Below are 26,731 nucleotides of genomic sequence, written 5' to 3' on the forward strand. Positions count from 1 at the left end.
AGGGATTTACAGGAAAAAATGTCCAAGACAGACCAGAGATACCCAGACACCGCTTACTGCACAGCATACAGCTTTGCCCTTTTCAGGGAAGCAGAACCAAGATATGTTTCTCCATCCCAGAGCCTGGCTGCAGATCTCCAAGAAAGGCATAGACTGTGGGATGTCTGCAGTTCCTCTGATTAATGTCCCTGGGTTTAAACTCTTTCTTGCTTTTTATATTTCAGTTAAAAACAAAAGGCTGGACATGGTGGCTCACACCTGTAATCCCAGCACTTTGGTAGGCCAAGCAGGGAGGATCTTTTGAGCCTAGAAGTTCGAGACTAGCCTGGGCAACATAGTGAGTCCCTCGTCTCTACCAAAAATAAAAAATAAATTGATTCAGCCTGGTGGGGCTCACCTGCAGTCACAATTAGGAGGATGAGGCAGGAGGATCACTTGAGCCCAAGAAATCGAAGTGGCAATGAGCTGTGATCACACCACTGCACTGCAGCCTGGGCAACACAGCAAGGCTCTGTCTCCAAAAAACAAAACAAAACATTTCAGCATCCCCAGTGATGATACTGAATTGTTATTATGCAATCACAATTTCTGCTCTGATGAAGGTTATTAAAGAAATGGAAACACGTTCTCTCCCTTGGTGTGGTTCCAAAATGGTACACTCAGAGGCCAGCTGTAAGTTATGGGCAACCAGGCTGTTGTCTGTCCCCAACGACGAGAAATTTCATAATGCCAATTCTGGGGCTCAGAACCGTTCACAGAACTGAGGAGTTTTCCTTCAAGCAGACAGCAGGAGGATCCTAGGTGGACACTACTTGGTATTGCATTTGATGCAGAACATAAACAGAATAAAGCCTTCATTTTTTGGTGCCCTGTAATTTACGCCCAACTGTGACACAAGAAGGAGGAGGAGGAGAAGGAAAAGAGAGGGAGGGAGGCAGCCCTTATGTTTTAGTCTCTGAGTCAGTGAGCTTCTGAATACATGACCAGCTGGACACATGGCCTGTGATAGAGTCCAGGCAGGGTAGAGTTTGATGCCCATGGTTATGGCTTCCATTTGTGCATTACAATTCGGTCAATAAGGTAGTTTTGTTTTGTTTTGTTTTGTTTTGAGACTGGGTCTCACTCTGTTGCCCAGGCTGGAGTGCAGTGCGAGCTCGGCTCACTACAACCTCCATCTCCCGGGTTCAAGTGATTCTCCTGCTTCAGACTCCCAAGTACCTGGGAGTACAGGTGCCCACCACCATGCCCGGCTAATTTTTGTATTTTTAGTAGAGATGGGGTTTCACCACATTGGCCAGGCTGGTCTCGAACTCCTGACCTCAGCTATTCCACCCGCCTTGGCCTCCCAAAGTGCTGGGATTACAGGTGTGAGCCACTGTGCCCGGCCAAGAAGGTATTTTTTAAACATTGGAAAAATAGCAAGGGAAGAAAATTTAAGCTGTTGAAACTCAAGATTGTCTATAAGATTGCAAAATACATCCTTCAGTGTCAAACTCTATCTCCAGAATGCTGCTTATGCTCTGCAGAGGGATGGGCACTAACATTTGTTGGATAGCAGGGACCAGGCTTGGTGGTTAACAAAAGTAACCGCATTCAGGCCTCATAGCACTGGGGAAAAAAAATAACAGTGGGTAATACTTATGGAGCACTTTTTATGTGCCGTATTCTGTTATAAATGCTTTAGATTTATTAACTCATTTACTGTTCGCCACAATCCTATAGCTAGGTACTTTTAGTATTCTCAGTTTGCAGTCATACTTCAGAAATATTGCAGGTTCCATTACAGACCACTGCAATAAAGTGGATATTGCAATATAGTGAATCACACAAAATTTTTGGTTTCTTGGTGCATATAAAAGCTATGTTTACACTATATGATAGTCTATTAAGTGTGCAATAGCATTATGTCTACAAAAATGTACATTTCTTGATTTTAAAAATACTTCTTTATTGCTAAAAAAAAATGCTGACACAGAGACATGGCGTGAGTACATGCTGTTAGAAAAATGGCACCAGCAGACTTATCCAACACAAGGTTGTCAAAAACTTTCAATTTGTAAGAAATGCAACATATGCGAAGTGCAATAAAGTGAAATGCAATAAAACAAGCAGTACCTGTACCAATGAGCAAGATGAAGCATAGTAAGGTTAAACATACCCAAGGCCACATAGCTAGAAAATGACAAAGCCAGATTCCAACCCAGGTAAGATAGCTCCAGCACTATAGCACAGGGCTTAGCCTCTATACTTTATTGCCTTAATCCTTACACTGCACATCTCATTTTAAGATCAAGAAAGTCAGTTTTAGAGCGCTAAATGACATATCCAATATTTAAATCCCGTTGTCTTGATTACAAACATTATGTTCAACATGGATTTTTTTTTTCCCCTAGCAATCATGCCAAAGGAGAATTACCCTTCAAACTAGCCACATTGGGAAGTCACATGCTTATGTCAGAGCTACCCATCTCTCCTCATTTGGAAACTATTTAAATGCCAATTTATAGATCAAAAAATAAAACTGGTTCATTCCTTCAGAGTCATGTTGTTCTTGAACTCAGGTAGTTTATGTATTCCAGTATCATTCTCTTCTTTCAAAATGATGTGGCTATTCTGGGTCCTTTGACTTTTCATATAAAATTTAAAATGCTTTTGTAAATTTTTTTCAAAAAAAACTGTTAGGATTTTCATGTGAATTGAATTGAATTTATTGAATAATTCAAAAAGGATTGCTAGCTTAACAATACGGAGACTTTCAATCCATGAACATGGTATAGCTCTTCATTTATGTAGATCTTCTTTAATTTTCTGTCATATTTTGTAGTTTTCAGCCTATGGGTCATATATGTCTTTTGCTAAGTATTTTATGCCATTGTAAACAAAGTGTCTTATAATTTAACTTTCTAAATGTTAGTTGCTAGTATGTGAGATAGAATTGATTTTTGTATATTGCATCCTGCAACCTTGCTAAATTTACTTATTACCTCTAATAGCTTTTTTGTGGGTTTCTTAGGGTTTTCTATATAATGTCATTTGTACATAAGGACAATTTTACTTATTCCTTTCTAACATGTATACCTTATTTTTCACTTGCTTTGTTGCACTGACTAGGCACTACAGGATATTAGCTGACAGATTTTGTAGATGCCCTTAATCAGGATGAAGAAGTTTTAATTTATTCCTAATTTGCTGAAAGTGTTTTTTAATGATAAAATGGTATTAAGGGCCGGGCGCGGTGGCTCAAGCCTGTAATCCCAGCACTTTGGAAGGCTGAGGCGGGTGGATCACGAGGTCAAGAGATCGAGACCATCCTGGTCAACATGGTGAAACCCCATATCTACTAAAAATACAAAAAATTAGCTGGGCAAGGTGGTGCGTGCCTGTAATCCCAGCTACTCAGGAGGCTGAGGCAGGAGAATTGCCTGAACCCAGGAGGCGGAGGTTGCAGTGAGCCGAGATCGCGCCATTGCACTCCAGCCTGGGTAACATGAGTGAAACTCCGTCTCAAAAAAAAAAAAAAAAAGGTATTGAATTTTGACAAATGCTATTGCGGCACCTATTGAACTTATTATATTGTTTCCACCTTCTTCCTTTTTTTCCTTTAAAAGACAGGATCTTGCTATGTTGACCAGGCTGGAGTGCAGTGGCTATTCACAGGTGCAATGATAGTTCACTACAGCCTTGAACTCCTGGTCTCCAGTGATTCTCCTGCCTCAGCCTCCCAAGTAGCTAGGACTACAAGACCTTTTACTGGCTTCTTATAGGCGTTCAAAACTATAAATTTCCCTCTAAGTGCTATGTTAGCCAAATTGTACCACTGTGTCTGTGTTTTTGTCTTTATTCAATTAATTTGTTGGATTACATTGATTAACTGTCAGCTGTTAAAACAACTTTGCATTGCCACTTGGTCACAGTCTATAACCTGTTTTATATGCTGCTGGCTCTGGTTTGCTAATATTTTATTGAGGATTTTTGCATTTTTAGTCATGAGGGATATTGGACTGTAGTTTTTTTCTTAAGATTTCTTCATCTGGCTGTAGAATTAGAATAATACTGGCATCATAAAATCATGATTCCTCCTTTATTTTCTTAAACAGTTTTTGTAGGACTGGTATTATTTTTTTCATAAATGTTTGCTAGAATTCACCAATAAAATATCTGAACCCAGAATTCTGTCAGAAAGTTTTTAAGTATAAATTCAGTATCTTTAATTGACACAGGGCTGTTCAAGCTTTCTATTTCATCTTTGATCAAATTTTAATTTATGTCTTTCCCAGAATGTGTCCATTTCATCTGTGACACATTTAATGTCATAAAGTTGTTCATAACAATAGAGAATTGTTATTCTTTTAATATCCAAAGTAATAACATCCCTTCTTTTATTCTTGATATTGTTCATTTTTTTTCTTTGCCAGTCAGGCTTGAGATTTATCAATTTTATTTGTTTTTTCAAAGGATCACTTTTTGGTTTTAATGATTTTTTATCTGGTTTTTTTTTTTTTTTCTGTTCTCTAATTCATTGATTTCTGTTATTATCTTTATTATTTCTTTCCCTTTTCTTGCTTTGAGTTTAATTTGCTCTTTTTGTCTATATGTTAATGGTGAAAATTAAGATCATTGATTTAAGACCTTTCCTCCTTTCTTACAGGCTTTCAAAACTATGAATTTCCCTCTAAGTGCTATATTAGCAACACTGCACAAATTTTGATGCATGTATTTGTATTATCATCAGTGCAAAATATTTTCAATCTCTCTTTGTGATTCAGTCTTCAGCTCAACAAATATTTAGAAGTGTTTTGTTTAAGTTTCCAAATGTTTGGGGTTTTCCTAGTTATCTTAATGTTCTTGGTTTCTAATTTAATTTCATTATGGTCAGAGAACAAGCTATTTGATTTCAACCTTTTTAATATTTATTAAAACTTTTTTATGGTCCAGAATATGGTCTATCTTGGTAAGAATGCCATGTGCAGTTGAAAAGAATATGCATTTTGCTGTTGTTGAATGAAGTGTTCTAAAAATATGAATGAGGTCAAAGTGATTGATAACGTTCAGATTTTCTGTCTTTGTGGGTTTTTTATTGGCTACTCTATCATTCTGAGAGACACTAAAATTTCCAATTTTAATTGCCTATTTCTTCCTTTCATTCTATCAGGTTTTGCCTTATGTAATTTGAGGCTATTACAGGCACAGACAAATTTGTAATTTTTATGTCATCTTGATCAACTATTCCTTTTATCCTTCTTAACTGCCCTTCTTTATCTATTTTTTTTAGAAATCTATTTTTATTTGATACTAATGTAGCCACTCCAGCTTTCTTGTGCTTACTATTTACATGATATATCTTTTTCTATCCATCTATATTTGGTTTCCTTCTGTCTTTATATTTAAAGTATGTCTTTCTACATAGTTTATATTTAGGTTTTTTAAAAATGGAATTTTTTTTAGAGCAGTTTTAGATTCACAGCTAAACTGAGATGAAAGTACAAAGAGTTCCCACACACCCCCTAAGCCTATACATACGGCCTCCCCACTATCAACATCCCACACCAGAGTGGTACATTTGTCACAATTAATGAACCTACACTGATGTATCATTATTATCTAAAGTCCATAGTTTAGACTTTGCTCTTGGTATTATACGTTGTATGAGTTTTCACGAATGTCTAATATATTTATGTACATGACAGTATCAAATAGAATAGTTTCACTCCTTTAAAAATCTTCTATGTTCCATCTATTCATCCCTCCCTCCACCCAACCCTTGGCAACTACTGATCTTTTTATCGTCTTCATAGTTTTGCCTTTTCCAGAATGTCACATAGTTAGACCCATCCAGTACACAGCCCTTTCAAATTGGCTTTTTTTCACTTAGGTAATATGAATTTAACATTTCTCCATGTCTTCATGGCTTGACAGTTAATTTCTTTTTAACACTCAATAATATTCCATTGTCTGGATGTATAACAGTTTATCCATTTGCCCACTGAAGGACATCTTGATTACTTCCAGCTTTTGACAATTACGAATAAAGCTGATATAAACATCCATGTGCAGGGTTTTGTGTGGACATAAGTTTTCAGCTCATTTGGGTAAATACCCAGCTGAAGATTGTTGAATCATATGGTAAAAGTATGTTTAGTTTTGCAAGAAACTGTCGAAGCTGTCTTTCAAAGTCGCCAAATCATTTTGCATTCCCATCAACAATGAATGACAGATCTTGTTTTTCAGCATCCTTACCAGCATTCGGTGGTGTTAGCATTTTGAATTTTGGCTATTCTAGTAGACGTGTAGTGGTATCTCATTGTTGTTTTAGTTTGTAATTACCTAATAACATATACTATTAAATATCTTTTGAATGTTTTTGGCATCTGTGTATCTTCTTTGGTGAGATGTGATACTTGTTTTTATATTCATTTAAAAACAATTATTAATCTCTATCTTTTAACTGGAGTGTTTAGCTCATAAATATTTAATGTAATTCTTGAAATGGTTGGGTATGAGTCTATCATTTTTGTTTTATTTTGTTTTCTGTTTGTCTCCTCTGACATTTGTTTCTTCATTTCTTAATTCCTGCCTTTAAAAATTATTTAATATTTTAAGATGTATTCTATTTTAATTTTCCTGATGCTTTCTAGCTATTCTGCATTATGTTTAATAGTTGATTTGTAAATTACAAAATTCAACCTTAACTTTTCACAGCCCATTTACAGTTGATAATGTTCTTCTTTATGTAAATTCTACAGCTGACAAGTATGATTTCTTAAATAGAAAATTTACCTGATGGAGTTAACAGCCAAGTGGACATGTTAAAGGGAAGAGTAAATGTTCAGGTAGATCAATCGAAATTACTCATAATGAGTAACAGAGAGGAAAAAGATTTAAAACATAATGAACAATATCTCAGAGACTTGTTCAATGGTAAACAATACACATACATGTAATTGAAATCTCAGAAGGAGAGAAGAAAATCAAGTAGAAAAAATATTTAAAGAAATGATAACCAAACACTTCCCAGCTGTAATAAAAGTAAGAGATCTGCAGATGCAAGATATTAGACAAACACCAAATAGAATAAATGTGAAGTCCACTCCAAGGCACATCTCTGTCAAACTGATACAAACTTTGAAAGCAGAAAGAGAGCAACCAAAAAAGGCGGCTTTCCATTTGGCTCTTCTTTTTTTTTTTTTTTTTAAGATGGGGTTTCACCATATTGGTCAGGCTGGTCTCGAACTCCTGACCTCAGCTGATCCGCCCACCTCAGCCTCCCAAAGAGCTGGGATTACAGGCGTGAGCCACCGCGCCTGGCTTGGCTCTTCCTTATTGTATCTGTTTCTCTGATGAAATGTCCCATTTCTGAGCTGAGATTTTGATTCATCAAAAACAAGCTTTTTGTTTCTTAATTTCTAAACTTTATTGTAGATAGCTATAAAACTTCTTAAAACTATGAAATAATATAACACTTTAAAACCCTTGCCGACTAGGCATGAGAGCTGTAATCCTAGCACCTGTAATCCTAGCAGTTTGGGAGGCCAAGGTGGAAAGATTGCTTGAAGCCAGGAATTTAAGACCAGCCTGGGCAACATAGCAAGACCCTATGTCTACAAAAAATATTTTAAAATTAGCTGAGCACTCTGAGCTCAGGCAAGAGGATTGCTTGAGCCCAGGAGTGTAAGGCTGCAGTAAGCTGCAATCGCACCACTTCAATCCAGCCTGTGTGACACAGTGAGACCTTGTCTCAAAAAAAAAATAATAATAACGGAAAACAAGTCTGGGCGTGATGGCTTTCGCCTGTAATCCCAGCACTCTGGGAGGCCAAGGCGGGTGGATCACCTGAGATCAGGAGTTCAAGACCAGCATGACTGATACGGTGAACCCTGTCTCTACTAAAACTACAAAAATTAGCTGGGCATGGTGGCGTGTGCCTGTAGTCCCAGCTACTTGGGAGGTTGAGGCAGGAGAATAGCTTGAACCTGCGGAGGCTGCAGTGAGCCGAGACTGCGTCACTGCACTCCAGCCTGGGCAACAGAGCAAGACTCCATCTCAAAAACAAAAACAAAGAAAAAAAACCTACCAGAAAACGAGAAATAAAACCCTTGCCTTTTAAGTTTCAACATCTTATTCATCTCCTTATCAGATCTGGTTGACTTTTCTCTTAAGAGTATGTTCCATTTTCCTGTTTTTTTAAATATGTCACATAATTTGGGTTTCAATCTTGGATATGATGAATGCTAAATTGTGAAGATTCCAGATTCTGTTCTTTTTCTCTGATGAGTGCTGTTTTTCCTTTGTTTTGCAGGTAATTTTCTTGCTGGGCCTGAATTGCAAGCTGTTTCTGGGGAGGCAGCTCCAGTCTGAGTTTAGATCCTTTGTCTTTAGCTGAGCTGCTTTGAGTGTATTTTGCGCGTATGTGGGTCAGGGGTTGATCAGAGATTTGGCCTGCAGATGCCCTCTTTGACTCTTGCTTTACTGGATTCCTTCACTGATTTTCTGCATTCTTGATCGCCTCATTCCCCAGAACGCATAGCCTAGGTGCAGCCCGGTGCTAAGAGCCTGAGGGTGAAGGATTTGCTTATTTGACTCGTCATCTCCTGGTCTCCAAGCCAACATACAACAGCAGAGGGGATCCACTTCCATCCCCTTCAGCTACTTCAGGCAGTCATTTTGTGTACCATGTCCAGATTTTAGAGTTATTTTCTGCAGGAATAGTCACAATACCCAGAATCATCTATAATACCCAGAAGCAGAAGCTCGTATATTATTCTTACGGCCATATCCAGTTTTATCACCCCCATTACTCATCACAGTTGTCCTGAGTGGCCTTGGACTACTTTCAAAATGAAAGAATACTGAAAATAATTCCCACGGGCCCTAATGGCAATTTTAAGGGATACAGACCGAAGGGATTGAGCAATGGGAACATCATCACGTGGTTGGAATAAGTCTGTAATATCTCAAAGTAGCAGAAGCTACTATTTCCTAATATCAGTTCTTTCTTTCTCTCTAAGTAAAACAAACAAACAAAACCCAACCCTGATAGCTAGGCACATAGCTATTATGAATAAAAGCTGCATTTCCCAGTCTCCATTACACCTAGGTTTGGTCATGTAACTAAATTTTGTGTTTTTTGTTTATTTTGAGATGGAGTCTTGCTCTGTTGCCCAGTCTGGAGTGCAATGGTGCGATCTTGGCTCACTGCAACCTCTGCCTCACAGTTCAAGCCATTCTTCTGCCTCAGCCTCCTGAGTAGCTGGGATTACAGGTGTGTGCCATCACACCTGGCTAATTTTTGTGTTTTTAGTAGAGAGGGGGGTTTCACCATGTTAGTCAGGCTAGTCTTGAACTCCTGACCTTGTGATCCACCTGCCTCGGCCTCCCAAAGTGCTGGGATTACAGGCATGAGCCACTGCACCCAGCCGATGTAACCAAGTTCTAGTCAATGGGATTGAAATAGAAGTGTCAGGCTGGGCACAGTGGCTCATGCCTGTAATCTCAGCACTCTGGGAGGCCGAGGCAGGTGGATCACCTGAGGTCAGGAGTTTGAAACCAGCCTGGACAACAGGGTGAAACCCCGTCTCTACTAAATATAGAAAAAAAGAAAATAGAAGTGTCAAGTTCAACTTCCAGGAAGTATCATGAATGAGGAATGTGGAGGTGAGCCCTTTACTGGTCTTTTCTTTTCCCTGCTGGCTGTGATGTTGATGGGGTTGCCGAATTCAAATAGCCATATGTATTTTTTCAAGACCCGTCAAGTGCAGTAGTGAGAAGAGGGGAAAGAGTAGAACAAGGAATCTAATCTGTAACTGACTGTGAACAATCAATTGAGATAGCTCACTACTTTCAGACCAGCCGTCATGCAGCCATAATTAATCTTGAAGAACGAGCCATGTGCTGAGGTTGAAGAAGCCTGAATCCCTCAAACCATGGGGGCTCTGAACCTGCCCTAGCTTGCTCACCCAGAACTATTGTTTTATTTTAACAGGGTCTCACTCTGTCACCCAGGCTGGAGTGCAGTGGTGTAATCATTGTGGTGTAACCTCCAACTCCTGGGCTCAAATGATCTTCTTGCCTTAGCCTCCCAAATAGCTGAGACTACAGGCACAAGCCACTAAGCCCGGCCCAGATTTCTTTTATGTGAGAGAAAAATAAATGTATATATCATTTAGTCACTATTATTTTGAGTTTCTATAAGACTCATCCAGCTCAAATGCTAATTAATACTCATTAAATTGGGAAGAAAAAGAGTCCCATTATCTTGTAGTCAGGCCACCTTACCTGGAAGAACTGTACTTCTTAGCAGCCTTGCCAGCAATCATTTCACTCCACTCTACGGATAAGGAGTGCTATGTAAACTAGCCCTAACTCTAACACTGCCCAGGCCTCAAGTTCACCTGCTGATGAAATTATAAAACTGTGCCCCCCAGCCCCCTGCCATTATTATCAAGCAAATCTATCCCCTGTCCCAAATACATTTCCTCTTGTATTTCTTCGGGCAGAATGTTTCCTTTCTCTTCCTCCTCAAGGCTGCCTGAGTTATTCATTCATTCAACAAATAAATACTGAATGCCTACCTTGATGTCTGTCTCACTCTGAATTTATCTTTGCAAAAATGATGGATGACGTGAGAGTTTTCTGGAGCCTGCTACCAGCCTCAGGATGAACTGCTTGCAAATCCATACCTTAACCCTAACCCACCTCACTTTATTGTTTTGGCACTGCCTAAACAATGAAAAATCAAAACTAAGAAACTGACTCACAGAACAGAGCTGGAAAGGCCCTCAGAGGCCTTCTAGTTCCACCTTCTTTCATTCATGCAAGTAAAGAAGTAAGTTGGCCGGATGCGCTGCCTCACGCCTATAATCCTAGCACTTTGGGAGGCCAAGGCGGGTGAGTCTTTTTTTTTTTTTTTTTTTTTTTTATTGCGGTCAGGGGGAAAGGGAGGGAAAGAAGGAAGGAGTGAATCTTTTGAGGTCAGGAGTTCAAGACCAACCTGGGCAACATGGTGAGACCCTGTCTCTAGTAAAAATACAAAAATTACAGTTTAGTAAAAAATACAAAATCTAGTAAAAAAAATACAAAAAATACAAAAATCTAGTAAAAGTACAAAAAAATACAGGCAGTGGCTGGCGCCTGTAATCCCAGCACTTTGGGAGGCCAAGGCAGGCAGATCACAAGGTCATGAGATTGAGACCATCCTGGCCAACATAGTGAAACCCCGTCTCTGCTAAAAAAAATACAAAAATTAGCTGGGTGTGGTGGCACGTGCCTGTAATCCCAGCTACTCAGGAGGCTGGGGCAGGAGAACAGCTTGAACCAGGGAGTTGGAGGTTGCAGTGAGCCAAGATCCTGCCACTGCACTCCAGCCTGGGTGACAGAGTGAAACTCCATCTCAAAAACAAAAAAACAAAAAAAGAAGTAAGTAAATACATTCCATGCAGCAGAAGTAAAGACTTGCCCAGGGTTATAGTTAGTAGCAAAGCCAGGACCTGGACGCAGTTTTCACCACCCCCACCCAGTCCTTTGTTTTTTCCTCAATGATAATTTCCTTCTTTCACACTTAATCCAAATACAAAGATTACATATCTGTTATTTTTCACTGGAAAATAAAAATGTTTACTTTAAAATCCATCCCAGGTATATTCACTGTCAAAGAAAAGAATTATCTTTGATGGTTTGTCTTTGCGTTTGATCTCAGTGTACCTGGAAGAGTCAACACACCAGCAGTCAAGACCAGGACCTTTCTCTGGCCTTGGAGCCCTTGGGACGGGAAGAGAATTAAGTCAGGTGAGAGTCACATGCTTAACTGTAAGGTAAGTTTTCAGCACAAGTTTCCAGCCAAATACCTTTTGCCTAAGGCTCATTCTCAAAAATTTCTCTACAGCTCCACTAGCCACTCTGGTGTTTTCTAACACTTTGTGCTAGCAAGCCGAATTCCGGCAAAAAAAAAAAAAAAAAAAAGTCTTTGTTCCTCCATTTCAAGGTGATACAACTGTCGCCTATAATAAGTGGGTGGTTTCCAGAAGAGAACTCGTGATTCAGACCCGTGACCCTGCGTCCCTGCTGTGGACGCAGCTGCCAAGTGTACAACTTCAGTCTGTATTTTCAGGGAGAGGAATAAAAGCATTTGTTTTTATAAACTTGTTTTGTTTTGTATTCTATTTACTTGTCATTTCTTTTCCTACATAATGGTTCAGGGACAGTGTGCCCTTTCTGCCATTTTTATCGATTTTTTTTTTTTAAGCAGGCATTTTGTATGCCCTGGCAGTATCTGCAGAGACAGAGTCTACCTATAATTTAAACATCTTGAACCCAGTAACCTCAAGTGTCTTCTTGGAATATTGACTCTGTATTTTTTGGGTCTCATTTAATTTTGCAGTCTTGAGCTGATGCAGTGTTTGGGTATTGAATCGTGGATTCCAATCCCACAGTCTAGTCTTGGAAGGGCAGGGCAGGAAGAGTTCATCCACCAATACTTTATTTGCATTCACTAACCCAGCAGGTTCTGGCTTCAGTCATTCCACCGAGAAATGACAAAGCAGACAGAAAAACAAGGAGACTGGCCAGAATCCTGAGGGCCAGGGTTCAAAGACGCTCTTCAATTTGTGAGCTTTTGAAATTAAAATCAGTATGGATGGTTCACTGTGTAAAACTAACAGCATGACCCAGGCATGGTGGCTCATGCCTGTAATCCCAGCACTTTGGGAGCCAGAGGCAGCTGGATCACCTGAGGTCAGGAGTTCGAGACCAGCCTGGCCAACATGGTAAAACCTCATCTCTACTGAAAATGCAAAAAAATTAGCTTGGCATGGTGGTGGCCACTTATAATCCTACATACTTGGTAGGCGGAGGCAGGAGAATTGCTTGAATCTGGGAGGTGGAGGTTGTAGTGAGCAGAGATCATGCCACTGCACTCTAGCCTGGGTGACAGGGGGTGACTCCGTCTCAAGAAAAAAAAAAAAGCAGCACGAATATTTTGAAAAATGCTACTGTTCTCTGGCTGAGCAAAACAATCAAGGTCTATGCAGCCTGAAAATGCTGCAGAACAGAAGCAAACATTCAAAGGAAATCTCTGAAGACAGACAAAGTAAAATAAAAGGTTCTTTTGGCTTAGAAGTCAAGACTATCCTTAGAGGCCACATAGTGACCTTAGGATACTCGCAAGCCAGAGAGAGCTGCCAAGGTACAACAAAACACAACAGGCTTTTAACCTTAAGCTGGTTAATACAGGAAGAATAAGCACAGGCAGAACAAAACATCAGAGCCATGCTTTCTTCAGGAGGTCTGAAAGTTTTCCATTTTCCTGCAGAGAAAGATCAGAATTGCACTAAAATGACTCCACGCCTGCAGCTAGAAATCCAGGAGCACCCATAAGAATGAGAATTAAGATGGCAGGAACTAGAAGGACGGTGCCTGGCCAGGTGTGGCACATGCACAGATCAGTAGGGAGTGCTGTTGTTTTGCTTTTTGCATGTTCCACAGGGAGGAGACGTTTCAGACAAAGATTTGGTTTTTGAAGTCTTAGCTTGAAATATTTCCATTTTCTTGTCCATAGTCACAAACTTTTATGCACGTTCAACTCCTTGATCTATATTGCTATGGATGCTGTAACTGCTTTCTTGAGCATTTGGGATTTGGGATCTAAAAAGGTGGGCGGCCAAGGCCGGCTGATCACCTGAGGTCAGGAGTTCGAGACCAGCCTGGCCAGCATGGTGAAACCCCATCTGTACTAAAAATACAAAATTAGCGGGGCATGACGGTGTGTGTCTGTAATCCCAGCTACTCGCAAGGTTGAGGTAGGAGAACTGCTTGACTCAAGGAGGCAGAGGTTGCAGTGCACTGAGATCACGCCACTGTACTCCAGCCTTAGTGACAGAGCGAGACTCCAATTCAAAAAAAAAAAAAAAAAAAAGGTGTGGGCAGCCCTAGACTTTGTCTTCTGGCTTCTCTGCCCCTCCAGGAATGGTCCCTGGGAAAAAGGAGGTGTTCTGAGCCTGCTTCTAGGACACAGCAGGGCATAAGATAATTAATGCAAGAAGGGAAGCAGAGCTTGAGCACAGTAGGCTGAATGTGCGGAATGGAATGACTGGATCACCTGGACTGAAGCAGGCTGAAGGCGGCCAGGCAACGGGGTCATCTGGTCCCAAATCCCACCTGATGGAGGAATCCTCTGCTCAAGAGTCCTGACCAGTGGTCAGCCAACCCCTGCTTGGACTCCTCAGAGTTATTTCTGGCAGACCTCGAGTTACAGTACTCAGATCTCACTCCAAGAAAGGACTTAGCAACCCAGCTTCAAGCAACATGGTTAGCAGGGAGCCTCCAGCTGTGCCTTCTGGGTCTGTCTCTTCTCTTGAGCTGAAATCAGTGTTCTCTGGCAGCCCCCAGACAATGACTGGCAAGGCAGTAGAATAAAGTCCTGGCCACTGCTGCCTGACAGGTGACTCCTCTAAGGGCCAGGCTTTGCTATGGCACTCCCCAGGGGGCAGGCAGGGACTTTGTTTCTCCTGCCTCACAGCCTGAAGGCGCTACCACTGAATCCTGCTTTCCGTCCTCTGGAGAAGGACCCAGGCTGGGTGTGGTGGCTCACACCTGCAATCCCAGTGCATTGGGAGGTCAAGGTGGGCAGATACCTCAGGTCGAGAGGTCGAGACCAGCCTGACCAACATGGAGAAACCCCGTCTCTACTAAAAATACAAAATTAGTTGGGCGCGGTGGCGCATGCTTGTAATCCCAGCTACTCAGGAAGCTGAGGCAAGAGAATCACTTGAATCCGGGAGGCAGAAGTTGCGGTGAGCCAAGAATGTACCGTTGTACTCCAGTCTAGGCAACAAAAGCGAAATTCTGTCTCAAAAAAAAAAAAAAAAATGGCTCCCAATCTGAGCTCTAACATCTAGGTAGGATCTGGACAGAGGGACTGTTGTTTTCTGTGGTGTATTCTTCTATCTCTATGCCTTATTTGCAGGGTGGGTTTGCTCAAGCAGCAGTGAGGCAATGCTCTTCCTGGTGTTCTCCAGCCAGGGACCATCACACTGGCCTGTGCTGAGATAAGGAACCTGTGGCAGAAGGTAAGCCAGCTGCCTCACTAAGCACTGCTGCTCCCCTGCCCGACCCCCACAGCAAGACTTTCTCCATGAAGGAAGCTGCGTGTGGCTTTCTGCTCCAGCCCAGTGTCCTGATCTCGTTGAGGATTGGCACTGTGAGTGGCACTGAGCGAAGCCACCATCCCCAGTGTTGTTTCCTCTTTCATGCTGCTTCACAGACTTGACATCGAGTACCTTCCCCTGCCTTTCGGTAACTGAAACTATTGGGGGTAGAACTCCTACAAAGAATTCTCATAGACTGCGGGGGAGGAGGCCAGCTGGTGAGAAGGTGTGGTAGGGAGGCATGGTGAAGAAGTCCTTAGATTGAGTACCAAGACTTCTGTTTTAGCCCGGGCCTCGTCGCTGACCAGCGGTGGGTAAGGAAATTCCCACTCGCGGACTCATTTTCCCCGCCTGGTAAAGGAGGTGACAGAGCTAGGTCGTTCCTGAGGGCCTCCCAATTTTTGTGTTCTAGGATCCAACCCTGGAGTCAAATGACTTCCGCACCGTAAATGTCCTTATGCTGGGCCCTTCCACAATGTTTGTGTCCCCATCACAGCCCACTACCTTGTCTTCTCTGAGTGCTTCGCCTGGTGACAAATCAGCTGGCTTCAGAATGGGACAGTCACAATGATATCTGGCTGCCAGCCACAAAGATAAGAAAATTAGAGAGTTTGGAGCTGAACAGATTCTTCAGAAATGTCTCCCCACAGAGAGTGCTCTCTACTTTTGTCAAGCATAAGGATATCCATAAATGTGTGCCATTAGAGGGATACTGAAGGAACTCTGGTGTGCCTCTCTCACCCTCTGCAGGAGGCTGAATAATGACCTCAAATTTATTAGGTCCTAATCCCTGGAACCTGTAAAGGTTATCGTTATCTTATTCTTTTATTTATTTTGGAGACAGAGTCGCACTCTGTTGCTCAGGCTGGAGCTCAGTGGTGCAATCATAGCTCACTGCAGCCTTGACCTCCTGAGCTCAGACAAGCCTCTCACCTCAGCCTCCCAACTAGCTGGGACTACAGGCATGTGCCACCACACCTGGCTAAATGTTTTTATTTTTTTGTAGAGACAGGGGTCTCACTGTGTTGCCCACGCTAGTCTCGAACTCCTAGACTCAAGCAATCCTCCTGCTTCAGCCTCCCAAAGCACTGGGAGCTACCGCACAGGCATGAGCCACAGTGCCCAGCCAGGTTATTTTATCTGGAACAATGTTATATTATTTGTAAATATCTTACTGTATTTGCTAATGTGTAAATATCCTGCTATATTTGCTAATGTGATAAAATTAAGGATTTCTGAGAGAGGGAGACTATCCTGAATCAACTGGGTGGGCCTTACATACAACCCTAAGCATCGTTATACAATAGAAGCAAAGGAAGATTTCATACACACAATATCAGCACGGAGGTCAATATCAAAGGGATATGGCCACAAGCCAAGGAATGCTGGCAGCCACCAGACACCCAAAGAGGCAAGGGACAAAGACCAGATGATCTCCTGGATCATCTGGTCCGCCGGAGGGAGTACCGCCTGGTCAACCCCTACTGGCCCCAGGGATGCTGATTTTGGACTTTTGACCTCCAGAAGTGGGAGAGAATGCATTTCTGGTTTTGCTCTGTTTTGCGCTACCAAGTTCGTGGTCATTCGTTAGAGCAGCCACAGGAAACTAACACACCCTCTTCCTAAATTTCAGGAACATCTTCCTTTCCTACCAATTTTCTCCTTTATGCTAATAAACAAAGCCACTTGTCCGGTGGCTCAGGATCCATCCTATCAGTCAGGATCCCGGCAGGTAACACTTTGACTTGAGGGCTTAATAAAGGGACCACTTACAAAGGTCTGAGGAGGGTCTGACCTCTGTAAAGGGCCCCTTTATTATGCACAGGAGACAGCTGCCCAGTGTGAGAGATGCTGTGACTGCATTAGGCCTGAAGGGTCAGGGAAGAGAGCTGAGTGCAGGGGGCCGGGTGCTGACAGGAATCGTGGCCTTCAGTCAGGGGACACCACCAGCCCTCGGCAGCTGTGTGAAAGGAAGCAGTGGACTAAATATTCCATGGCACGCTCCCCTCCCATTGAATCTACCTGAAGGTGCCCTCCCGGCTAAACCTACCTGGAAGATATAAGGGATCCAGTCTGGTCAGCCTCCCAGGCACAGTATGGGTGGGAAAAGGTGGGGAGTGATTTCTAAGGCCAAATGGAAAAATCCAGAACAAATGTAACTTTAGCTCTCTCTCAAGACTCTCCACATGATCAATTTGGTTTCAAAAAATAGAAGGACGGCCAGGCACGGTGGCTCACGCCTATAATCCCAGCACTTTGGGAGGCCAAGGCAGGCAGATCACCTGAGGTCAGGAGTTCGAGACCAGCCTGGCCAACATGGTGAAACCTTGTCTCTGCTAAAAATGCAAAAATCAGCTGGATGTGGTGGCACGCGCCTGTAGTCCCAGCTACTCAGGAGGCTGAGGCAGGAGAATCGCTTGAACCATAGAGGCAGAGGTTGCAGTGAGCTGAGATTGTGCTACTACACTCTAGCCTGGTGACAGAGCAAGACTGTCTCAAAAAAAAGGACCCCCTGGACCTTGCTCTGTGACCCTGGCCAACTCCCCACCTCTCTGAGCCTCATTTTGCAAAGCTGTGAAATGAAGGGTTTCCAATAGAGAGTAAGATCCACTTCATCTCTGGTGCTCATGATTCTAGAAGCAGGTCTCGTGCTTTTTCCCAGGCTCCGCGGATGTGTGCCTCAGGTCCTGACAACTGTGTATGGACTAAGATACATCTATCCAGGCCTCCCTTTTCCATGACGTATCCTTGCATCTGAACAAGCACGTGCAGTGCCTGCTGGAAATCCAGCCACTCCGAGGAAGAGAGCAGGCTGTGTTCTCACGTGGTATGCCGGCACACACAGGCGTGCTGGAAAGGAAACATGAGACTCTGAAAACCAGACCGGCTCTGGAGAGCCAACTGCGAGAGACAAGAGACAGGCATAGGGCAAGCCACTCCCTGACAGGCTGCGTCAGCCGGCCACAGGCACCCCTGCTTGTTCCCACAGGAAGCTCGAGGGGGCCTCACAGCCAGCTACGGCTGGTGCAGCCCTTAGGCTGGCCAGCAACTCGACTGCCAGGCCTGGCAGGCCAAGCAAAGCCTCGCTGCCGGAGCCACGCAGATGGTGATGATTAACCAGAAAGTAAAACTGTGGAAAGTTCCAAGGGCCAGGAGTGTCCCTCGCTGACCAATAAACATGCCAAGCCCTCCCCGCCACCGTGGGGCATTGTGTTCTGTGTTGTGTTTGCTTTTTCTGCTCCTCCTTTCTGCTTGTATCTGTCTGGGACCTCCTTTTAAAAATACAGGCTGATGGCCGGGCACTGTGGCTCACACCTGTAATCTCAGCACTTTGAAAGGCCAAGGAGGGCGGATCCCTGAGGTCAGAAGTTCGAGACCAGCCTGGCCAACATGGTGAAACCCCATCTTTACCAAAACTACAAAAATAAGCCATGTGTGGTGGCAGGCTCCCGTAATCCCAGCTACTCGGGAGGCTGAGGCAGAATTGCTTGAACCTGTGAGGCGGAGGTTGCAGTGAGCTGAGATCGAACCACTGCACTCCAGCCTGGGTGACAAGAGTGAGACTCAAAAAAAAAAAAAGCCGAGGCCAAAGAAGGTATCTGCATTGCCTCTAGGAGACTGAAAGTGAGAAGGTGTGGAAGCTCTCCCCTCTCTGCCATCCCCAGTATCTTTAGTGGCCTGGGATGAGCAACAGCTTTTCCTTCCTTTCCCCAATTCCCCTTACTTATTAAACTAGGACCCTGCACAATGAGATGGACCATGAATGAGAATGGTTTACAGTGCATTATTTGGGGCAGGGATGTCTAAGGGGGATCCATATTCCAACATTTTAAAAAACTCTCCCAGAACTGCTGATTCCTAAATTCCATTGTCCTCTTGTTTCCAGCAAAATAATTTGATTCTTCTTGTAAACACGCCCACATTTAGGCAGTGTGTGTTTTAAGGTCGTCCGGTGAATTAAGAACCTCGAGGCTTTCCTGGAGGTAAGGAAGGAAGGACAGGGGAGAGGGCTCTGGGCACCCAGGAAGAGCATCACATCCGCTTCCCACTGCTGCCGGGCGCTGCCCATGTTGAGCTGGTGCTATGAATTGTTCTGAAAATTCAGGTAAGCAGCCTCTCTATAAAGGAAGACGGCAAAAGCCTGCAGTCCGGACCTCAGACCATTAGAAAGGAGAGTGCCTTTCCCACCAGGGGACAGATAATCACAGTGGCATGTGGCCAGGGGTTTCTGGGAGTCTCCCTGCCCTAAGTACATCTTCCCTAGTCACTATCGCACTGAAGCCTAGAAGCTCCCCCAAGAGAGCCGCACCAGTGTACGAATTCATTTGTTAATCACTTTCGAGCAGTTTCCTAAACATCAAGTGCTGGTTAGAGGGGGTTCTGATGGACCAAATAAGTAAATAAATAAGAGGATCAATTCTGGATATGAGAGACAGAGGGTATTTATTGCGGAGCGGGGCTTGGTGGGAGTCCACAGCTGGGATCGTCTCTGTCTTGTTAGAGCATGACTGAGATCCCTGGAAAAAAGAAAAAGATGTCCCCAATATCTTGAGTGCCCTGGGATGAGTGGGGAGGCCTCTGGGAGCGTGCAGAGAAAGGTGAAGAAGGCAACTTGCTTGACAATTTTACCCACACCTGGAGCTGCCTGCACCGTTTCCTTGCTCAGACGCACTAATGCCATGCATCTCCTGCCCAGTGCCCTCTGGATCTTTCAAACTCTGCTCTCCAAAATGCCTAAGCGCGTTTTGCCCAGACTAGCACTGTGCCCATGCTGCAAGAGTTATGGCTCCGTCCGTCAGCTTATGTGTGCATACTCTTCAAACACACAAATGGCTTAAGTCGGAAATGATCAGATTTACTAGAACTATAATGTCGGGTTTAAGCACCCGCACCCAAATTAGATAGTCCTAAATTAGCATGCCAACTCCAGCGCTCCCCAGCTGTCTGCTTTTGTGCATATTATCTCCTTCTCTAAACCTTGCTATCCTTATTTGCAAACTGGGGATAATAATAGTATTCACCTGACAGGCGGCCGTGAGGATTAAACACATGAGGTGACGCACAGTAAGGATTTAGCACAATGCCTGGCTCCTGGTAAGTGCTCAGTCAATGTCAGCCATTGATTTATTTCTCATCTACTTTTACTTCCAGTCAAAGTTGGCAAACTAGCTTCAAGATCATTATATGTAATCCAGACTCAGGCTGAGCTCACAAATTTGTTCTTTGAAAAAGCCACAGAATTCTTTTGTAAGTAATAATCTCTTTTTTTTTTTTTAATCAGATACATTTAGCTCTTAAATTTCACATCTCAGTTTGAAATCCCAAAGTTATCCTTCCAAAAATACAAGTGGCTCATCCAATGGCGTTAACTCATTGAAAAAAACATGTTTGCTTTATATAACGTTAGGTCAGAGGCGGTACTCATTTCCACAACCACAAAGGTAAATAAATCACGCTCCTACTGTTTTCACTTTCTTTTGTTGTTGTTGTTGTTGTTTTGAGACAGAGTCTTGCTCTGTCACCCAGGTCAGAGTGCAATGGTGCAATCCTGGCTCACTGCAACCTCCACCTCCTGGGCTTAAGTGATTCTCCTTCCTCAGCCTCTAGAGCAGCTGAGATTACAGGCGCCCGCCACCACACCCAGCTAATTTTTGTATTTTTAGTAGAGACGGGATTTCACCATGTTGACCAGGCTGGTCTCAAACTCCTGACCTCAAGGGATTCACCTGCCTCCCAAAGTACTGGAATTACAGACATGAGCCACCACGCCTGGCCTACACTTACTTCATTTAATGCAAAAATATGATTTGGCAATGCCAACCCTAAAGACTAACTTTTTGTTTGTTTGTTTTTGTTTGTTTTTCAGTTTTATGTCTGGGAGAACAGCTAAGCTCTTCCCTGAAGGTCCTAGGCTGTCTCTCACGGTCCTTCCTAGCTGGAGTCCAAGCACAATCCTCTCCCCAGCACAGATTGAAATTACATTGAATTTGTTGGTGTCCATTTTATAGTTTCAAGCACCAGTTACTTCTTATTTCCAGGCTGCCCCTAAACTACTTTTCCTTTGGTTAACACAACAGCCTCTTTTATGTATAACATATTTATTGAGTGTTTACTACATGCCAGATGCAATTCTAAATGCTTCATGTGGATTAAGTCATTTTAACTTCATGATATCTTTGCAAAATAGGTACTGTTATTATTATCCTTCTCCAGAGGATATCATCACTTTGAAGAAACTAAGGCACACAGGTTTGTGTAATTTGCCCAAGATGACCAAGCAAAAATGTGGCAGAGCTGAGATGTGAACCCAGGCAGTTTGGCCACAGAGCCTGGCACTTTCCCATTGAACGATACCACCTCGGTAGGGCACGGTGGCTCATGCCTGTAATCCTCGCACTTTGGGCAGCTGAGGCAGGAGGACTGCTCGAGCCCAGAAGTTTAAGACCAGCCTGGGCAACATAGGGAGACCCCATCTCTACAAAAAATTAAACAATTTTTAATAAAATAGCCAGGCGTGGTGGTGCATGCCTGTAGTTCTAGCTCCTGGGAAGGCTCAGGTAGGAGGATCACTTGAGCCCAGGAGGTCGAGGCTGCAGTGAGCTAGGATTGTGCCGCTGCACTCCAGACCCTGTATCTAAAAAATAAAACCAACAAACAAAAACGATACCACCTCTTAGGGAAAAAGTGATGTTTCTCAGGGTTGTGGTTTGGACAAGAATCCTAACTCCACTTACTCACAGGAGCAGCCTTCCTTCCCAGAGAGCATTCCGTCCCGGCCCTGTGACCCTGCTCCTCCCAGCCTACTCTCAGGGTCATTCTTCAACAAAATACAAAGGAGCCACACTCACAGCAACATCCCTCTTACTTCTATTAAACAGGGCTGCAAAAATATTCAAGGCAGTGTGGCTCAGACTCAGCGGGAGGGGCCCCAGTCCCACCTTCACCACTAAATGGTGGGCGCCCTCCAGTCAGTCACTCAATGGGCCTTCCTTTCCACTCCACACAGCAGAGTGGGGGTTGCGCCAAAAGCTTCCTAATAGGGCTTTGCGAGGGTTCCATGAGCTCATCTGTGTAATGTGCTTATCTCCGTGCCTGGTTCAATAAGTAATCTGTTATTGTTAGGGAAGATCAATAATTAGCTGTTACCATTATTGATCACGCAGTTCATAACCATAAGCCCAATTAGAAGGACAAATTCAGAAAAGACTTGCAGAGAGAGACCGGGTTGTAATATTAGCTCTCTGGGGCTCTGCCCCTGGTCTGTCGCTGCATGGGAGGTCAGGTGCCTGAGATGGACGTGCTCACTTGCTGAGCCTGGTTGGCACTCCCACCTCCAGCGGGTTCCCCAGGGCAGAAGGCGATCATTAAAGGAGGTGGATGAAAGGACCGAGTAAGGACCGAGACAGGGGCAAGCTAGAAATCCTCCATCAATCAAGTTCGTTCCATACACAGTCATTTTCAGTCTACGCAAAGCACTGCTTGTTGCAGGTCAGCAGTTCTACAAATTGTTTTAAAAGCATGCTTTTAACTGTGAGCCTTGACATAAAAGTCTGATAAGGATAGAGCTACTTTGTTGGAAGTAGGAAGAGGAGGCTCCTGGTGCCCCAGGCTCCCGGTTGAACTCACAAAGGGGACCTGCATCCTGCATCCTTTCCGAAGAGCAAGGATGTCCTTAGATCACAAGATCTTTTCTTTTCTTTTCTTTTTTCTTTTCTTTTCTTTTCTCTCTCTCTCTCTTTTCTTTCTTTCTTTCTCTCTTTCTTTCTTTTTTTTTTTTTTTTGACACAGTCTTACTTTGTTGCCCAGACTAGAGTGCAGTGGCTAGAGTGCACTGATCTCAGCTCACTGCAACCTCCACCACCCTGGGTTCAAGTAATTCTCCTGCCTCAGCCTCTGAGTAGCTGGGATTACAGGTGCCTGCCACCACGCCCAGCTAATTTTTATATTTTTAGTAGATATGGGGTTCTACCATATTTTCCAGGCTGGTCTCAAACTCCTGACCTCAAGTGATCCACCGGTCTCGGCTTCCCAAAGTACTGGGATTACAGGCGTGAGCCACGCAAGACCGTGCCCAGCTACACTGTGCGTGGCCACGCAACTTTTCTAAGTTCAGAAGCCATGTTCTAAGAGAAACAAACGTATGTAATAGATATGAACTCAGCTGGGTGCAGTGGCTCATGCCTGTAATCCCAGTACTTCGGGAGGCTGAGGTGGGAGGATGGCTTTAGCCTAGGAGTTTGAGACCAGCCTGGGCAACATGGCACAACCCCAACTCTAAAAAAATATAAAAATTTGCTGGGTATGGTGGTGTACACCTGCAGCCCCAGCTACCCAGGAGGGTGAGGTAGGAGGATCCCCTGAGCCTAAGTGGTCGAGACTGCAGTGAGCCATGATTGTGCCACTGCACTCCCACTTGGGCAATAGACTGAGACCCTGTCTCAAAAAAAAAAAAAAAAAGATAAAGTGCAATAAAAATATATATACATTTATTTATATATTTCATATATATAAATGTGTGTGTATATATATATATATATATATATGTATAAATGTAGGCAGAAAAATTAGGAAAATTTAGGAGGCAAAAAGTTTCAAAAATAAAATGCCCACCCCTGAATTTAAAAAAAAAAAAGAAAAAACAGACAGACATGAATCCTGCCTTTATGGAGCTTAGAGTGTAGTGAGCTGGCAGCCACAGACTCACACTGGCTGGCAGGGCAAGTGAATTCCAATGTGCCTTGTGGAAGGCACACAACCTAACCTGGCACTACTGCCACCTCCTGCAGAACCCTGGGGCCTTTCTGTCAGAACGGATCCCTCAACATTTAAACCGGGCTCTGTCTATAAATGCAGGACACTGATGCTCAAGGATCACTCACTGTTGTGATAGGGACGAGCATGCTTGTATTGTTCACCTGCTTCAGTAAAATAATCTTTTAAAATTAATTTACCTCTCACAGTACCTCCATGGGGTGGAGTTATTATTATCCCATTGTCCAGATGAAGAAACTGAGGCTGAGGGCATTTAACTTATTCAAAGTCATCCAGTTAGACAATGCTGGAACCAAGATTCAAACTCCAGTCTTCCTGGTTTCAGAGCACAGCAGCATGCACTCAGGACTGAAAGTGTCTCATTTCAGAGACCTCCTCTGCCACTGACTAGCTGTGTGTCTAGCCTCAGTGTTCTCATCTGTACAATGGGGGTGAGGGTGGTAATGTCCACCACACTTAGAGAGGCAGCTGGCACATGGTAAGTGCTCAAGAATTAGTTGCTACCTCAGAATCACCAACTAGCAGGTAACAAGTATTCTGTCCAATTCATGTCGTCATTATTTAGCCTGTCAGAGAACAGTGCAAGGCAGTATGTAGCTGTGAACAGAATATGTGGTACAGACAGGAAAAGCCACAGGAATTCAGAGAAAGGCCACTTGAAATGCTCCTTTTTTTTTTTTTTTTTTGAGACAGGGTCTCGCTCTGTCGCCTGGGCTGGAGTGCGGTGGCTCAATCTTGGCTCACTGAAACCTCCACCTCCTGGACTCAAGCAATTCTTCCACCTCAGCCTCCTGAGTAGTTGGGATTACAGGCACCTGCCACCACACCAGGCTATTTTTTATAGTTTTAGTAGAGACAGGGTTTCACCATGTTGGCCAGGCTGGTCTCAAACTCCTGACCTCAGGTGATCTGCCTGCCTCAGCCTCCCATTGTGCTGGGATTACAGGCAGGAACCACTGTGCCCAGCCTAAAGTGCTTCAATTTTTGACTCCTTCATACATTTTCAAGTACTCCTTATGCAGAAGCCATGCTTCTCTGAGCAGATCAAATGTCAGCATGCGTATGGCCAAAGCCGGCCTTCCAGAGACTGACTGTCGAGAGCCGGTCCCTCAGGAAGCAAAGGGCCACACGCAGGCTCCTGGGTGGACCAGAGAGAAACGTTTTAGATGGCACCTAGGTTCTGTCCATAGACACAGGGCACTGATGCTCAAGGGCTCTGACCAGGGTCTGTGCCACATCCCTGCACCCAAAGAAACAACTCAAGGCAGTTGTCCCCATGGGTGGAAGGAAGGGACGGAGAGAGCCTCTGGGCCAGAAGAACGTATGGTCCAGGTCCCGGGAAACAGCCGTGCCCAGTTCATCTGCAGTGAGAATGCCTTTCCCAGCCCTGTCCCCTTCTCACTTCTCTCTAAATCTACTTCCAGATAAAGGTATTTATGACTGCTCCAGGGCAATTCAGGGGCAGAAAGAAAAGAGGAGAGGAGAGGGAAGGGGAAGGAAGGGGAGAGGACGGGGAAGAAAAGAGAAAATAAAAGAAAAAAGAAGAGCCAGGAAAAGAGACGCGCGAAATCAGGGATTCACAATATTTGCTGGCTAGAATTCTGCCATTTAATACCCCCCACACCAAACAAAATATGTGCTTCCAGAGACCCAAGAATTAAAGTTCAGCTTGGAAAGAGAGGGAAAAGGAATGCCTGACCTTATTCCAGATTCCCGGCCAGTCCACCCACCACCCAGCGCACACCCAAGCCAGGGCAACACCTCAGCCCTGGGCTTAAAGGACGAGCACCTCGCCTCGGAACGTGCGGTTCCTGTTTCCTACCTCTTCGGCGGGGTCCCCACGGTGGCTCCCCTGTCCCTTCTGTGCCACCTGCTACTGCTGACTTAGCATCTCTCCTGGGGAAGCTGCGGGGCGATCAGGGAGGAGTTCCGAGGAAGGAAGGGGAGGGCATGGTCTCCCAACCAAGCACTTGGTTCCAGGGAAAAGGATGTTTTGTAACTTTCGGCTTGAATTTCCAGAGCCAGAACAGGAAATGTCCACGAGGCTGGAGCTCAAGTGCGAAAGTCTCCGGCTCCTTTCCCAGGGGCGCTTCCTACGTGCTCCCAACGCTGGCCCTTTCTGGAATTTAAAGCTCCATCTGAATTCTGGTGCCTTCCCCCACCCTTATTCCTTCCTCTAGCGCTTTTTTTTTTTTTCTTAATGGAACGTCAGCTTAATTCCTGACATGCTGGAAAAAGTTTCTTTTGCTTCAGCTTGAGTCAGAAACATGCTGTTCTTGTGAGAATATTTCTCCTATTACAAAGTTCAGTTTAAAGAAAGAGAGGACTTTTGCCAACTTTTGTAGTGAGAACATTTTTGACAGACTTTTTTTCCTCTGATCGCCTAGATTCCAAGAAACATACCCACCCACATCCCTCTGACTGTTTTTTTTTTTTTTTTTCCTTCTAATGGAAAAATAGTAATAATAGCTGGTTGGACTGAGCACGGCGGCTTGTGCCTGTAATTCCTACACTTTGGAAGGCCGAGGCAGGAGAATTGCTTGAGCTCAGGATGTCGAGACCAGCCTGGGCAATACAGTGAGACCCTGTCTCTACATAAAATTTAAAAATTAGCCTGGCACAGTAGCTTGTGCCTGTAGTCCCAGCTACTTAGGAGGCTGACGTGGGAGGATCACTGGAGCCCAGGAGTTGGAGGCTGCAGTGAGCTATGACTGAGCCTCCGCACTCCAGCCTGGGCAACAGAGAGAGACCCTGTCTCTAATGATAATAATGGTAATAATAACAATAGCTTGTAAAAAATTGCAGTGCAGGCTGGGTGTGGT

At 43.9% G+C, this 26,731-nt stretch overlaps 1 protein-coding gene across 3 annotated transcripts in view; it reads right to left on the bottom strand.

Annotated features, from left to right (window-relative positions):
- TACC1 (transforming acidic coiled-coil containing protein 1) overlaps nt 1–26,178 on the bottom strand; it is a 128,681-nt gene extending 102,503 nt beyond the window's left edge. The window contains exon 1 of one of the 3 annotated variants that reach the window (XM_032288163.1): nt 25,732–26,178. The gene's annotated coding sequence lies outside the window, so the exon portion shown is untranslated. The remainder of the gene's footprint in view (nt 1–25,731) is intronic. The other 2 variants (XM_032288153.1, XM_032288164.1) reach the window with 2 other exon arrangements.
- Between the last annotated feature and the right edge of the window lie 553 nt (nt 26,179–26,731).

Source organism: Sapajus apella, unplaced genomic scaffold, assembly GCF_009761245.1.
Source record: "Sapajus apella isolate SASKATOON/1434 unplaced genomic scaffold, GSC_monkey_1.0 scaffold21, whole genome shotgun sequence".
Classification (NCBI taxonomy): Eukaryota; Metazoa; Chordata; class Mammalia; order Primates; family Cebidae; genus Sapajus; species Sapajus apella.